A 17,961-nucleotide genomic window follows, 5' to 3' on the forward strand; every position below is an offset into this window, starting at 1 on the left:
CCAAGAAGTTCCAGTACATCAGTGGAGCAAAAAATACAAGTTTGGACTCATCAGAGAGGGTAAGAGGAACAGTTTGACTTTACCTACTTCACTCCTCCACCAAGGCAACACAGTTTAGGGCCAAGAGAAATCTTGGCCCATGATTTCATTCATGAAGGAAAATAAGAATGTGTGAATACCCTGCTTTCCCAGCTATGTGGGATGGTGCCAAAGAGTGTCATTTTTCTCTCATCACATCCAAAGTACTGAATTGTGAGCTGCGTCACTGAAAAGTCTGAGAGAGCAGCAGATAACATTCTCAGAGGATGTTACAGAGAAGCGGATCTTACTAACTGTGCTAAGGACACCATCAAGAAGAAAAAAAGAGAGGAGTCAAATAAATAAAATTAAAAATGAAAGAGGAGATATTATGACTGATATCACAGATACAATGACCATGAGAGACTGCTATGAACAATTATATGGTAACAAAGTGGATAACCTAGAAGAAACATAGAAACATACAACCTACCAAGACTGAATCATGAAGAAATAAAAAATCAGAACAGACCAATATTGAATAAGGAGTTGAATCAGTAATCAAAATCTTTCAATAGAGAAAACCCTCCCCTCCCACCAAAAAAAGAAAAGCCGAGGACTAGATGGCTTCCCTGGTGAATTCTACCAATCATTTAAAGATGAACAGATGCCAGTCTTTCTCATACTTTCAAAAAAATGGAACTGGAGGGAACACTCCCAAACTCATTTTACAAGGCCAACATTACCCTGATACCAAAGGCAGATAAGGACACTACAAGAAAAACTATAGGCAAATATCTCTAATGAATATAGATGCAGAATTTTTCAACAAAATATAGGCATACTAAATTCAACAGCATGTTAAAAGGATCATACACCACAATCAAGAAGGATTCATTCCTGGGATGCAAGGATAGTTCAACATATGCAAATCAATACATGTGATACATCACTTTAATAGAATGAAAGACAAAAATTATATGATCATTTCAATAGATGCAGCAAAAGCACTTGACAAAATACAACATCCTTTTGTGATAAAAACTCTCAACAAACTGCGTATAGAAGGACCATACCTCAGCATAAACAAGGACATATATGATAAGCCAACAACAATATCATATCCAATGGTAAAAGGTTGAAAGCTTTTCCTTTAAGATCAGAACAAGACAAAGGTACCCACTCTCACCAGACCTATTCAATATAGTATGGGGTAATCCTAACCAGAGCAATCAGGCAAGGAAAAAAAATACATTCAAATAGGAAAGAAAGAAGAAAACTGTCTTCCGTTTTTTGTTGTTTTTTTGTTTTTTGCATATGATACGATCTTATATATAGAAAATCCTAAAATCACCACCAAAAATACTGTAAGAACTAATCAACGAACTCAGTAAAGCTGCAGGACACAAAACCAACAGACAGAAATCAGCTGTATTTGTATACACTAACAACAAAATATCTGAAAAAGAAATAAAACAATCCCATTCACAATAGCATCAAAAACAACAAAAATACTTAGCAATAAATTTAACCAAGGAGGAGAAAGATCTAGACACTGAAAAATATAAGATTTTGATGAAGGAAACTGAAGAGGACACAAATAAATGGAAAGATATCCCATGTTCATGGATCGCAAGAATTAATATTGTTAAAATGTCCATACTACCCAAAGCCATCAATAGACTCAATGCAATCACTATCAAAACTGCCAAAGACTTTTTTCGCAGAAACAGGAAAAAGTGATCTTTTAATGGAAAAACCCGAATGAACTTTTTGGCCAACCCAATACAATTTGTTTGGAGCCACAAAAGACCCCAAATGGCCAAAGCAATCTTGTGAAAGAACAAAGCTGGAAGCATCACATTTCCTGATTTCAAACTATATGACAAAGCCATAGTAATCAAAACAGTGTGGTATCTGCATAAAAATAGACACATGGACCCATGTATAAGAAATGAGAGTCTAGAAATAACCCCCTTGTATCAGTCAACTAATATTTGACAAGGGAGTCAAGAATATTCAATATGGGGAAAGGATAGTCTCTTCAATAAATGGTGTTGGGAAAACTGGATAATCACATGCAGAATAATAAAACTGGACACATCTTACACCACTAAAATTAACTCAAAATGGTTAAATATTTTAAGTTAGACCTGAAACAGTAAAACTCCTAGAAGAAATCATAAGGATAAAGCTCTTGACATTGGTCTTGGCAATAATTTTTTAAATATGACATGAAAAGCAGCAATAAAAGCAAAAATCAATAAGTGAGGCTACATCAAACTAAAAAGCTTCTGCACAGAAAAAGGAACAATCAACAAAATAAAAAGGTGATCTATGGAATAGAAGAAAATATTTGCAAATCATATATTTGATAAGGGGTTAACATCCAAAACAAAGAACTCATATAACTCAATAGCAAAAAAACCCAACTTGAGTAAAATTGGGCAGAGGAACTGAATAGACATTTTTCCAAAGAAGACATACAATTGGCCAACAGGTGCATGAAAAAATGCTTGACATCACTAATCACCACGGAAATTCAAATCAACACCACAATGAGGTGTCACCTCACACCTGTTATAATGGCTATCATCAAAAAGACAAGAGATAAAATATGTTGGAAAGGATGTGGAGAAAAGGGAACCCTTGTTCACTGTTGATGGGAATGTAAATTGATACAGCCACTATGGAAAACAGCACAGTACAGAAGGTCCTTAAAAAACTTAAAAATAGAATTACCATATAATCCAATAATCCCACTTCCAGATATATGTCCAAAGGAAATGAGAACAGGAGTTTGAAGACATATATGCACTCCCATGTTCACTGCAACATTATTAACAGTAACCAAAATATGGAAACAATCTAAGTGTCTGTCTACAGATGAATGTATACAGAGATGTGATATATACGTATACAATGGAATATTATTCTGCCATGAGAAAGATGGAATCCTGCAATTTGCAACTCCATGGATAGACCTTTAGGGCATTATGCTAAGTGAAGTAAGTCAGACGAAGAAAGACAATTACTCTATGATATCCCTTATACGTAGACTCTTGAAAAGTCAAAATTATAGAAATAGAGAACAGAATGGTGCTTGCCCAGGGCTAGGAGGTGGGGGTGATGGGAAGATGCTGGTCAACAGGTATAAACTTCCATTTATAAGATGAATAATTTCTGGGGATCTAATGTACAGCATGGTGACTATGGTTAACAATACAGTATTATATACTGGAAACTTGCTAGAGAGTAGATCTTAAATGTTCCCGCCCTAAAAAAGAAATAATTATGTGAGGTGATGGAGTTTTTAACCAACTACTGTGATAATAATTTTGCAGTATATAAGTGTATCAATTCAACACGTTGTACACCTTAAACACAATGTTACATGTCAATTATATCTCAATAAAGGTAGAAAAGAAAATTTTTAAAGAAATGAAAAAAGAAAAAAAAAAGAAACCAAAGGCAAAGTGTCAGGGTAAAAAAACACTGAAAGGACTTCCCTGGTGGGACAGTGGTTAAGAATCTGCTTGCCAATGCAGGGGACATGGGTTTGAGCCCTGGTCCAGGAAGATTCCACATGCCACGGAGCAACTAAGCCTGTGTGCCACAACTACTGAGCCTGCACTCTAGAGCCCGCGAGCCACAACTACTGAGCCCATGTGCTGCAATTACTGAAGCCTGCACACCTAGAGCCCGTGCTCCGCAACAAGAGAGGCCACAGCAATGAGAAGCCTGCACACCACAACGAAGAGTAGCCCCCACTCGCCACAACTAGAGAAAGCACAGCGACGAAGACCCAATGCAGCCAAAAATAAATATATAAATAAATTTTTTAAAAAAACACTGAAATGCACGGGGTAGTTGGGACTTCCCCTTAAGTGGGATAAAGACCAAAATAAGCTCAGAAAAAGTACCTGGTGAGGAATTACGGCTGAGGAGAAAACATAATGCAGAAAGCTAGTCCAACTATAATGGTTTCATTAATCACATGAAAGCATAAGAGCACATAAGATGAATTCTTGCTGACAGTGCCTCAGCCTCAGATTTCTCCTCAGGGAGTTGTATTTTCCTCAGTAAGTTGGATCAATAAACTAATAAATAAATTACAAAACCAACACCACAGATTTTGCAAGAAAATTGTAATTGCACCCTGCTCAAGAGTGACAGAATCCAAAAAGAAATCATTAAAATAAACTTGACGAAAATACTTTTTTAAAAATTTAGTAAATATGAAGCATAATCTTAATATGAGAAATCTAGAACTTATATACATAAATCCCCATAATTAAAAATTGATATTTTAAGCATAAACACTGAATTAGGCAAATAAGTTTAATGAAGAAAAATAAATTTAAAAAATAAACATACAAAATTAGGAATAAATACTGAAACAAACTGAACTTCAATGAAATTAATAATTTAAAAAGAAATATGAAACCAAGACTGATCTCAAAATGAAAAAAAAAGAAAAAAGAAAAGAAATCCAGAACAGTTGATACTGTAGCACAGACTTTTACTCTTCTATCCCAATATTTATTTCCCCCATTTCCAAATTTTTGGCTGGGCATATGGCCTCCTGTGCCATTATCATTCTTATTATCATTCTTCATCTCCTTTGAAGCTAGGTATTTTTATATAAGGTTCTGGACAATAAGATGAAAGGAGTATTATGTGCAACTACTGGTAAGTGAGCTTAAAGGGAAGAGGTATACATTTTCTCCCCAGCTTCCTCCTTCCTATAGACTGTTAAGTAACTATGATGACTAGGGCAAATATAGGCATTTGGGATAATGAGGTAGAAGCCAAGTATTAGAGGATAATGAGGTAGACAAATGAAATAGAGGAATCCTGGGTCTCTCTGCCTTAGAGATACAGGACCAGCCCTGATTTGTTGGTACCTGAATTCCTATAGAGACTAATAAAATTCTGTCCTGTTTAAGCAACTGTTATGTAAGATTTCTGTCACAGTCAATAATACTAGGTAAATCTATTAAGACAGATAAATGCTTATGCTAGAAAGAGAACATTTCAAAATGCTATCTTTGTGGCAGCCATAGAAATATGCTCCCAGATCCCCTTCAAGAGAACCAGCTGTGAGACGCATAATTGGTGAACAACCTCCAGCTGCTCTATCTTTAGTTCTACTACTGTGTTCATGCTGAGACCATGCTATGCTCAAGCCACCACTGGCTATTTTTCCAGCCAAAGGCTAAGCACAGTGAGGGTATTAGGGACTGGACCATTTTACCTGACATGGGACTCCTCTAATGGGAAAATTTTGGTCAGCAACTCCCCACTGGCCTGGATGAGACTTTCTCACAGCTGCATGAAGGTCTGAGATGGCAGAATAAAGAATCAGCAAGCTTAAAGATCGAGAGATCAATAGAAACTATACAATCTGAAGATGAGGAAAAAAAAAAAGAGTGAAGAAAAATGAACACAGACTAGGAGAAATGTGAGACAGAAATAAGTACATCCACATACACATAATATGAGTACCAGAAGGAGAGGAAAGACAGAAGACTACTCAAAGAAATACTGGCTGAAAACTTCCTAAATTTGATTTTTAAAAAACACTAATATACATATCCAAGACACTCAATGAACCCTAAGCAGGATAAACACAAAGATACAAACCTAAACACATCATACTCAAAATGCTGAAAGTAACAGTACAGAGAAAACCTTAAAAGCTGCAAGAGGAAAACAATCCTTTATCTACAAGGCAGCCACAATAAAATTAACACCTGACTTCTCATTAGAAACAATGAAGGTCAAGGCAATGGGACAGCAATATTTCAAGTGCTGAAAGAAAAAACACTATCAATGAATAATCCTGTAACTAGCAAAGTTACCTTCAAAAATGATTATACTAAGTGAAAGAAGCCAGACACAAAAGTCACATATTTTAGCATTCTATTTATATAAAATATCTGGAATAGATAAATACAGAGACTGAAGGCAGATTGGTGGTTGCCAGGGGCTGGGGGAGAGGGGAAGGGGGGAGTAAATGCTTAATGGGTATGAGGTTTTATTTTGGGGTCATGAAAATGTTTTGTAACTAGATAGAGGGGTGGCTGCACCACATTGTGACGGTACTAAATATCACTGAATTGTTTGCTTCAAAATTATTAATTTTATGTAAATTTCACCTAAAAAAAAAAGATGAAATATATTCCCAGAGAATTCATTGCTAGCAGACTGGCCTAACAAGAAATAATAAAGGAAAAAAAAAAAAGAAATAATAAAGGAAGTTCCTGAGGCTGAAGGGAAGTGACACCAATCATTAATTCAAATCCTCATGAAAAAATGAAGAGTTCAAGTAAAGCACTAAGCAGAATACAGAACACACAGCAGCCTTGTCAATTTAATTTTATTGTCCTAGGCACTCTGTTCTATGTTTCTGGAGATGTGAACATTTGCAGATGAAACTTAATATGGCAACAAAGAACAAAATGATGTGATATTCTTGCGCTAGGGTTAATTTTTTGCTTCTGGATGGATGTGCTTTGTCATCAGTAATATCTTCAGACCTTCCATGGCCTTATTTATACTGCCTTGGGCCTCTCACTGGCACTCACAGATTCCAAACGTGTAACCAGTATACTAGTTTTGAAACGCTTTTTAATGTATGTTTCCTTATTCTTCATAACCTTTCTCCATTTTAGTTTTACTGTAAAAAGAAAGACAGAGGGGAAGATGATTGGGGGAAACCCTTTCTTCCCCCTTGGAGGCCTGGGATAGAGAAGAAAGGCCATGGAGGTAGGGACATAGGCAGTTAAATGTGTGCTCAGAACTTCCCACACTCCAGGGCATTAAGGTGAAGTAAGAAAGGTAGTGAATTAAGAGGGCAAAGTGTCATGGTCAAATTGGGGGAACTTTAAGTAGCCTTTGTGTCCCATGTAGCATATATCCTGAGTAGGGAGTGATAGGACCCTTGCAGAAGGCAAGATGACACCACAGACTATTGCACATGGAAGCCAGGGATTCTTTGGAGGTTATGACAGAGACTCAGAGACTATGGAGACAACAAGATCCAAGGGAGGAAAGTTGAAAGGAGGGGACCCTTGGATCATGACTGAGCTGAAAAACATACCACAAATTCATCAGCTACAGAATGCCCAGAAAAAGAAGCCAGCTAAACTAGATTCAGTGGATACCAGTCAGCACACATCCATAGAGAATCACAGAGGACCCTCTTCCTCCCAAAGCTATGAAGATTTTCTTCTATATCTCAGATACCACCTTAAGAGAGGACAGGGGTTTAGAGGGGAATCTGAATAACTGAATAATTATTCAAAGAAACAGTTTACTGATAGGACTAAGTTTTGAATCAGACTGCATCAAAACTAGCTTTTCTTTTCATGCTACTGATCAGAACTCATAAGAGATAGGCGAACAAATTTTTAAAATAAAGAAACTATATTTTTAACATACATATCAGTGTTGTATGAGTAATTCTGTGACTCATACATATGAAGTCATTGAATAAAGTTAAGGGACAAAGAAATATGGGCTATATGTATGATGTGAGGAGGTAAATGGCTTTCAGACAAGGTTCAAATTCTCTAAAGAATTTACAATCACAAAATTTACTTTAATAGAACAGTACTGGCCTTGGGCAAAATTCATCTTCATAGTTTAAGATATCTTGTCCAAAACAGCATTCACTGAGGATGTGTGATAGGTACAGAACTCCTGCTAAATAAAACAGGCTTGCAAGGAACTTATATCTTGGTTTCACCTTACCTTCTAACACCAGAATCAAGAAAATCTGCTTTCAGTAAAGTTCTGGTATCAGTTATGTATACCTTAGTATAAATTAAATTAATGTATTAAATATCCAGGAAAAAAATATTCAAGTGGTTCCCCCAACCAGGTTACAGGATTAGTTTAACATTCAAAAATTGATGACTTTAAAGGAGGAGGATCAAGATGGTGGAGTAGGAGGACATGGAGCTCACCTCCCGCCATAAACACATCAAAAATATATCTACACATGGAACAATTCTCACAGAAAACCAACAGGAAGCTGACAGAAGGACTCCTATACCTAACACCAAAGCTGCAAGAAAGATCTCCACAAAACTGGGTAGGATGGGGGGAAAAAAGGCATCAGGTTGGGACCTGCACCCCTGGGAGGGATCTGTAAGGAAGAGAAGGTCCACACAGGCAGACCCTCGCCCTGGGGAATGATCAGGTTGACTCACAATCTGGGCATCCAAGTTCTGGGGTCTTACATGGAGGAGACAAGCCCCCTTGCCTAATGGGATCTGCTGAGACAGAAAGAAGGGCTAGAGAAACCTAGATCCTACTCATGAGGTATGCTAGAGAAGCCTAGACCCTACTCATGAGGTGTGTGCATATGCTGGCTTGCTAACAATCAGGATGGAGAAAAGCTTGCACCGGCAGCTGCCACCTCACCGCACTTCCTAATCCTAAACAGTAAATGCCCCAGCCCTGCTCCCTCCACACCACAGCCTGGTGTGAGATCAGGGGAAAGATTTGTTTAGCTCCACAGAGACAGACAGGGGGCTCCAGGGGTGTAATCTGGATGGAGCCATGGAGCCATTGTCAGCGTGCACACGGGAGGGTGGGTCTAGCCAGGGGAGACACTGTCAGCACGCACATCAGGCAGCAGGTCTAGCTGGGCAGACATTGTCAGAACATCGTGGAGTGCCACAAGAATGCATAGTGGCTAAGCGCTGAATCTCGGGCAGGTAGGTCCTGGGAGAGGGCTTGATCTAGCTATGCAGAGACAGCCCAGATGGCCTGGGGTGTGATCTGGAGGGAGCCACAGAGCTTCACTGTCAGCTTGCGCACAGTGGTGGTGGCAGCTCTAGCAGTGGAGACTTTTGTCAATGAGTGCACAGCGGCAGCAGAACCAGCTACAGCAGACAATGTCAGTGTGTGCACTGGGCAGTGCCACAAGAATGCATAATGGCTAAGTGCTGAATATTGGGCAGACAGGCCCTGGGCAGGAGTGCACAGCAGTTTGTTTACCAGCGAGAGTGCTCCAGCCCCACCCACTCAACACAGCAGCTTAGCACCAGACCTGGGGCAGACAGATCCTGGGAGAAGTCTGCCACAGAGGCAGCCCAGATCTCAATTCCTGCCCACCTCAATTCCTGCAGCAACAACACCCCGACACCCAGCTCCAGTCTACTCCACACCACAGCCTTGCACTAGATCTGGGAGGAACAAAACAGAGAAAAGGATGCACCTTGGGCTGCTTCTGAGCAGAACCCTGGACACCTACACACGTGGCACATAGGTTTGCTATGAGCGCATGGGCCTCACTTGCTTCAGCATTCACCTTCTTTGGGGTAGGGCACGCACTGAAGGGCAATGGAGCCTGAGAAACCTGACCTCAGGACTTCTACTCCAACATTTGGGAAGCAGACCCTGCCCCTGACAGGGTGGTGACAGCCATGGAACAAAGAAGAGACCCCACCTCCCATCTAGCACAGGCTCTGGACACCACAAGACCAACTATCAAGGGAATAACAGCCAGCACACTCTGAAGAAAAACGTGGCTGGCATCCATACCAAAACCAGCCCTCACACCAAAAATGTTGGACACACACGGTCTACAAAGGGACACTCCCACGTAAAAACACCCCTTCAAGAACACAGTAGATAACTGTTTCTCCTAAATTCACAGAAGCAGAGAAAGTTAAGTAAAATGAAAGAGCAGAGGGATTACTCCTAAAAAAAGAACAAGAGAAATCCCCTGAAAGAACAGATAATGAAACAGACCTCACCAGTCTACTGGACCCCAAATCCCCAAAAAAAGGGTAATAAAAATGCTAAAGGAATTAAGAAAGATTATCAATAAAAATGAAGATCAAAAAGAAAAATGAAGATCACTGTAACAAGGAGCTAGAAACTATGAAGGTGAACCAATCAAAATTAGACAATTCAATTACCAGGATAAAAATCAATCTAGAGGCAATGAATAGCAGACTAAATGATACAGAAGAGCGAATAAGTGATCTGGAAGATAGAATAATGGAAATCACCCAATCAGAAAAGCAGACAGAAAGACAAATTAAAAAAAAAAAAGAAAGAAACATGCAAGATCTATGGGATAATATAAAATGTGCCAAGCTATGCATAATAGGGGTTCCAGAGGAGAGGAGACAGAAAAGGGGATCAAAAATGTATTTGAAGAAATCATGGCTGAAAAATTCTCAAACCGAAAGATGGAAACAGATATCCAGGTACAGGAAGCCCAGAGAGTCCCAAACAAGATGAACCCAATCAGACTCATGCCAAAATATATCACAACTAAAATCAGAAAAGTTAAAGAGAGGATTCTAAACGCAGCAAGACAGAAATAGTCAGTTAGAGGGAACCCCCATAGGCTATCAGCTGATTTCTCTATAGAAACTTTTCAGACCAGAAGGGAGTGACATGACATATTCAAAGTCCTGAAAGGAAAATACCTGCAACCTAGGATACTCTACAGCAAGATTATCATTTAGAATAGGAGGAGAGATAAAGAATTTCTCAGACAAGCAGGGCTTCCCTAGTGGCACAGTGGTTAAGAATCCATCTGCCAATGCAGGGAACACGGGTTCAAGTCCTAGTCCGGGAAGATCCCACATGCCACGGAGCAACTAAGGCTATGCGCTACAACTATTGAGCCTGCGCTCTAGAGCATGAGAGCCACAACTACCGAGCCCACGTGCTGCAACTGCTGAAGCCTGTGCACCTAGAGCCTGTGCTCCGCAGCAAGAGAAGCCACTGCAATGAGAAGCCTGCACACCACACGAAGAGTAGCCCCCGCTCACCGCAACCAGAGAAAGCCCACGCACAGCAATGAAGACCCAACACAGCCAAAAATAAAATTAAATAAATTTTTTAAAAAAAGAATTTCTCAGACAAGCAAAAACTATAGAATTCAGCAATACTAAACCTACCCTAAAAGAAATATTGAAGGCTCTTCTCTAAATAAACAAGAAACAAGAATCTATAGGAAAGGGAAAATCACAATAAGAAAGGTAAATATATAACAAGATTGAAGACCACTTAAGCCAGTACATAGATTAAAAACAATCAAAAAAATTTTTTAAAGCAACATAACTACAATTAATAGCAAAAGGGTAAAACATAAATATGTAAAATAGGACATCAAAATCAAAAAATGTGGGGGAGGTGTAAACTTGTATGACTATCAGTTTAACACAAGTAGAGATAGTTATGGGCCAACAAACTTGAACTCCACAGTCACCACAAATCAAAAACATATAACAGATTCACAAAAAACAAAGATAGGAACTCAAGCATAAAACAAAAGAAAACCATGAAACCACAAAGGAAAAAAAACAAAAAGAAGAAATGAACAAAGAACTGGAAAAACAACTGGAAAACAAGGTTTAAAATGGCAATAAGTATATACCTATAAGTAATTACTTTTAATGTCAATAGACTAAATGCTCCAGTCAAAAGACACAGGGTGGCAGACTGGATAAAAAAGAAAGAGCTACCATATGATCCAGCAATCCCACTCTTGGTTATATATCCAGGAAAAATGAAAACTCTAATTTGAAAAGATACATGCACCCCAATGTTCATGGCAGCACTATTTACAATAGCCAAGACATGGAAATAACCCAAGTGCCCATCAAGAGACGAGTGGCTTAAGAAGATGTGGTATATATACACAATGGAATGTTAGTAGCCATAAAATGAATGAAATATTGCCATTTGCAGCAACATGGATGGACCTAGAGAATATTATACTTAGTGAAGTAAGTCAGACAAATATTATGATATCACTTATATATGGACTCTAAAAAATAATATAAATGAATCTATATACAAAATAGAAACAGACTCACAGACATAGAAAACAAACTTATGGTTACCAAAGGGGAGGGGGAGGGACAAATTGAGAGTATGAGATTAACTGATACAAAGTACTATACAAAAAACAGACAGGCAATGAAGACTTACTCTATGGCACAGGATATTATATTCAATATCTTGTATTTATATTTCAACACTTATAATTGAAACTAATCTGAATATATACATTTATAACTGAATCTCTTTGGCTGTACACCTGAAACTAACACAATACTGTAAATCAACTATACTTCAATTTTAAAAATTGATCACTTTAATTGACCAAATTAACAGAAAAAAAGGAGAAACATTATTTGATCAAGATCACATATATGGGCTTCCCTGGTGGCGCAGTGGTTAGGAATCTGCCTGCCAATGCAGGGGACATGGGTTCGAGCCCTGGTCCAGGAAGATCCCACATGCCGCGGGGCAACCAACCCCATGGGCCACAGCTGCTGTGCCTGCGCTCTAGAGCTTGCGAGCCACAACTACTGAAGCCCGCGCGCCTACAGCCTGTGCTCCGTAATGAGAAGCCACTGCAATGAGAAGCCAGTGCACCACAACAAAGAGCAAAAGCAGCCAAAATAAATAGATATAATAAATTTATTTTTTTAAAAAATCACATATACAAGAAAATTGTATGACAAAGGTCAATACCGATTCATGATAGAACCCCTTAGCAGGCTAGGAATAAAAGGAAATTTCCTTCATCTGTAAGAGTATTTACAAAAAAACTTTCATGGAATATCATACTTACTGGTGAATCATTGAAAGTATACCCTTAAGACTGAGAAGGAAACAAAGATGACTGCCACCACATCTATTCAGCATTATACGGAACATTTAGCAATTGAAATAAGGCAAGAAAAAAGGGAGGGCATGAGAATTCAAAATGATGAAAAGTGTCTATTTGCAGATGATATATTTGTAAACATAATTCAGTTCAATTTGAAATAAAAACCTAAGCAGCTTTAATTGTGGAAATGGACTAATTCTAAAATTTCTAAGGAAATATAAATCACTACAAATAGCTACAGCAATGTTAAAGAAAAACAAAGATGGAGGATTTGTTTTCATTATCAGATACCAAGATTTATAATAAAAAAGACATGGTAATTAAGATAGAATGCTATTGACATAAGGAAAAATAAAACAATGGAAGAGGATGTAAAGTCAGTAATACATATATTAACATGAATATGTCTTGAAAACAATATGGGGTGAAAAAAGTGAGTTGAAGAACTGTCAGTCCATTATGTTCCTTATTATTTAAAAATCTAAAACAGAGAGCAACATTATATAATATTCATATATACAAATCAGTGTGGTAAAAACATAAAACCATGGACTCTTGATATACATAAAATTCATGAAAGTGACTGGCTCTGGGGACAGAGTATCTGTAATATTCTAATTATTTTACTGAAAAAAATCTCAAAGCAAAAATGACAAAATATTCAATGTGCTAATTCCAGGTATTGGGTATATGGCTGTTTATTCTATTTCTCCCTCTCTCTTCCTAGATTTTAAAATAATAATTTTTAAAAAAGATGAGAGAAGACAGAGAGAGATGGAAGCAAAAGCAGCTCTGTATTAGTTCAATTTTCTGTGTTCTCACTGACTTCGTTTATTCTCATCAATTCCTTCTTCTATTTTCTCACATTGTTTCTAATTTCTAGAACTATATTTTGTTCATTTTGTTTATATTTATTAACATATTATTATTCAGCCTGCAGGTTTTCTTCTGTACATTATTTTCTAGATGTTCTGTAACATAAATTTTTATGTCTTTCTTGATCTAAGTTGCTTATGCTAGTTTTAAAATTTCCATGTGGAAATGTTTTCTTTTTGAATTTTTATTATCAACTTCCTATGTAACTGCATTCTGGAACATGTACAGTTTGTACTTTTGAAATTTATTGAGTTTTATTTAGGCCTAATATACGGTCAGTTTTTAGTTTTTCCATATCTAAAAAAAGGATATTAATTTATTCCAGGCTATAAGCTATGATAATCAATTAGCTCTATCAAATTATTATTGGTAGTTATATTCATTTTGTTGTCTGCTTTATGTGTCTATCATGAGCTAAGACAGATCAATAAAAGTTTCCTATTGATATGTTTCTTCTTATTTTCACAGTATTCCTTATAGTAAATTTTCTGCAGTTTATTTGGTACAGAAGTAGTCCTAACCATTTATCTTTATTACCTAATGCACTTATCAGCATTTTAAAGCACCGTTCTTTTTGTTTTTTTAAAGCTTACAGTCTTGGATGAATGGATAAAGAAGATGTGGTACATATATACAATGGAATACTACTCAGCCATAAAAAAGAATGAAATAATGCCATTTGCAGCAACATGGATGCAACTAGAGAGTATCATACTAAGTGAAGTCAGAAAGAGAAAGACAAATACCATATGATTTCACTTATATGTGGAATCTAAAATATGGCACAAATGAACTTATCTACAAAACAGAAACAGACTCACAGACACAGAGAACAGACTTGTGGTTGCCAAGGGGGAGGAGGGGAGGGAGAGGGATGGGCTGGGAGTTTGGGGTTAGTAGATGCAAACTATTATGCTTAGAATGGATAAACAACAAGGTCTACTATATAGCACAGGGAACTATATCCAATCTCCTGGGATAAACCATAATGAAAAAGAATATTAAAAAAAGAATGTATATATGTGTATAACTGAATCACTTTGCTATACAGCAGAGATCAGCACAACATTGTAAATCAACTAAACTTCGATAAAAAAATAAAGATTACTGTCTTGAATTTTATAGTACCTAATATTAACAAATAGCCGTTTTTCTTTCTTTTAAACTGCATTGATATGGCTTTACTTAAACAATGTTTAAATTTTCTCTGGGTCAAAAGCTTCCCATCTATAAAATGAAAATGTTGGAATAAATATTCTCTTAAATTCTCTTTGAAGAGTTAATCATTCTCAATAGAAAAGGGGACAGCTAGGAAAATGATGAGATTCTTTCATGAATCCTGGATTTTTTGACAGAGTGTAAAAATATAGTCTTTTCTAACAGGAAATTTTGCTTTTCTAATTATCATATGTTTATTTACTACCTAGAATCCAGTTAGTAGTTTGCCATTGGTAGTTCACTATTTCAGGTAACATTACCTATTCCATATTAGGTTTGTGAGGAGATATAATATTCAGCAATTTTTGCTATTAACTTTCTTATCTTGATTAATGGCAACACTAACACCTTTTTTGAAAAATGGAACTGTAGCATAAGTTTTGATTCCTACCTCTTCTTCAACACCTAGGTACAATGTGTCAACAAGTTCATTTGACTCAGTCTCACCAATACCTCCTAAATCTCAACTCTTCTATTTCCCCTATATGTTAAAGTAGTGGAACAGGAGAATTAAACAATTGAAACTTTTTTTTCTGATAGCTCAGAGACTATTTGAGGGTAGTTGAGGTTTTCATTATGAATACTAACTGCCACTGAAGAGAATGAGAAAATAATTCTTATTTGAGCCCTGGAGTTATGGTTTTTTATTCAATAAGTTACCGACTTACTAGATGTGCCCAGCACTGGTTTAGAGCCTAAGGATATAGCTGTAAGACAGACATAAATTCTGGTCCTCCTGGAATGTGCATACTAGTTGAGGGAAACAAATTAAAACATAAACATGTAAATAGGTAAGATAGAATAAGATAGTGTAATGGTTGATCTTATGTGTCAACCTGACTGGGTTGTAGGTTGCCCAGACATTTGGCTGAACATTACTCTGGGTGTGTCTGTGAGGGTATTTCTACATGAGATTAACATTTGAGTCAGTAAAGTGAGTAAAGCAAATCGTCCTCCCTAATATGGGTAGGCCTCAGCCAATCAATCAAAGACCTGAATAGAACTGAGTAAGAGGGAGCTGTTTGAGTTGGGACTTTAGTCTTTTCTGGTAGCTTTACTAGCATGTTCAAAGTTCCCCAGGGATAAAGTTTGTCTGTTCCAAGTGTGGAAAAAGCTAGTATCACTGAAAGACAGTGAATGAGGGAGGGTATAGCAAAAGATAATGGTAAAGAAATAGGAAGAAGGCATATCATGAAGGGTTTTGTAAAGGACAATAAGAAATCTGGATTTTATTCCAAGTGTAAAGGGAAGCCATTAGTTGATTTTAAGCAGAGAAGTTAACACCTCAGGTTTTTAAATTATCACTTCGGTTGTTCTCTGGAGAATGGACTACAGATGGTTAAGAATGTATGCAGGGAGATTAACAGGCAGTTACTGAAGTACTTCCAAGTAAGAGATGATATGGACTGGGTTACAAGAGCCATGGAAATGTTGACAAGTGATCAGATTTGAGATATGATGAAAAACTGGACTAATCTGATGATTATTTTAGAAAATCATTTTATTTGCATTTCATTAATCATGAGTGAGGCTGAGGTCATACAGGACTGTGGTTAAGTTTACAGGCTTCACAGTTACACCACCTAGGACTAAATCCTGATTCTACTACATCCTTTACCTATGACCTTGAGCAAATTTCTTAATCTTTCTATGCTTGTTTCTTAACTCCTGAAAAAAAAATGAAGATTCTTTATGAAGTCTATGTGAGGTAATTGATGTAAAACTTTAATTAACAATAGAGATTAGTTTTTATTATTATTTACAATTTTTATCGGGCATTTGTTCTTACTTTTTCAATTTTGGATTTCTTTTTCATGTCCTATATGCAGTTTTCTATTGGATTTTAATTTGGTTTGTAAATAGTATTTAAATACCAGATTGGGTCTGCCATATGTATTATTAAGATTGTTGTCAAGTTTTGTCAATTTACTTTATGGTGATTGTATCAATAGGAGAATATAATTTTTACGTACTCAAATTTAGTTGACCTTCTTTTTTACTGCCTATGAGTTTGATATTATGCCAAAAAACCAGCTAGTGACTGTAGAAAATATACTCAAGATGGTTGTCTTGCAGTAGTCAGAACTCTCATACACTGTTAAGAGTACAATTTTGGACAATCACTTTGGAAAACTGTTTGGCAGTATCAATTAAAGGTAATCTTAAACATAACTTATGACTCAGAAATTCTACTTTGGTAGAAAGAAATATGTACATATGTGCAACAAAAACCTACAAGAAAATTCATAGGAACAATATTTTAATTGTTCCCAAATAAAAACTACCTAAATGCCTATCAGTAATCGAATGGATACATAAAATTATGGTTTATTCACATTAATTAAATAATATACAGTAGTAAGGTTAAGTAAACTACTTACATGCAATTATTCAACATGAATCTGGCAAACAAAATATTAAGCAAAAGAAGTCAGACACAAAGTATATAGGTTACATAAAGTTTAAAAATAGGCATAAATAATCTATAGTGATATAATCTGAACAGTGGTTACCCCTGGGGTGAGGGTAATAACTGGGAAAGGTGCAGGAGTCTAATGGGTGTTAGTGTAATATTCCATTTCTTGATCCAGTGCTTATGCTGGTTAAACACATGTATTCACTTTGAAAATTAACTGAGGAAAAAAACTAGAGATACAGAGAAGCTGCTAGATAGGGGCACCTGGTCAAAGAAAGGTATATCTCAGTATGGCAAAGCTCTGCGCTAAGGGTGAAAAGGCAGTAAAGTGAGATTTGTTCAATAGCTAAGAGTGCAGGATAAATCTGAAAGAGGAAGATTCCAAAGGAAGTCTGAAGAAAAAGGATGAAGTTCTGAGGAAAAGGAAATGTCCTTGAAGAGGAGACAGACATTACTTATTCTAAGAGTAAAATGAAGAAGAAATAAGGAACCACGGATTCAATTCATTAAACCCACAAACATTCACAAAAACCACATATACCAGGCATTGTTCTAGGGGCTGGAGATACAGCAGTAAACCAAATAAAGCATACTCTTTGTTCACATTCTAGTGGACTAAAATTATAAGAATTTACCATAAATGATTACTTCAGACTGTGGCTGAATCTCAGCAAACACACATGGAAAAAGATAATTATACAGGGTCATTTGAAAGACACATCCCATCTATTTCTTCAGATAGTCTAGCTTTTTTTAAAAATAAGGTATGAAAGCA

General features: G+C 36.8%; 1 protein-coding gene across 5 annotated transcripts in view; it reads right to left on the reverse strand.

Moving 5' to 3' along the window:
• The window catches only part of ZNF569 (zinc finger protein 569), a 76,694-nt gene that overhangs the window by 22,788 nt on the left and 35,945 nt on the right, over positions 1 to 17,961 (reverse strand). The window lies entirely within an intron of this gene.

This window comes from Balaenoptera borealis (genome assembly GCF_965194805.1).
Source record: "Balaenoptera borealis genome assembly, chromosome: 19".
Taxonomy (NCBI): Eukaryota; Metazoa; Chordata; class Mammalia; order Artiodactyla; family Balaenopteridae; genus Balaenoptera; species Balaenoptera borealis.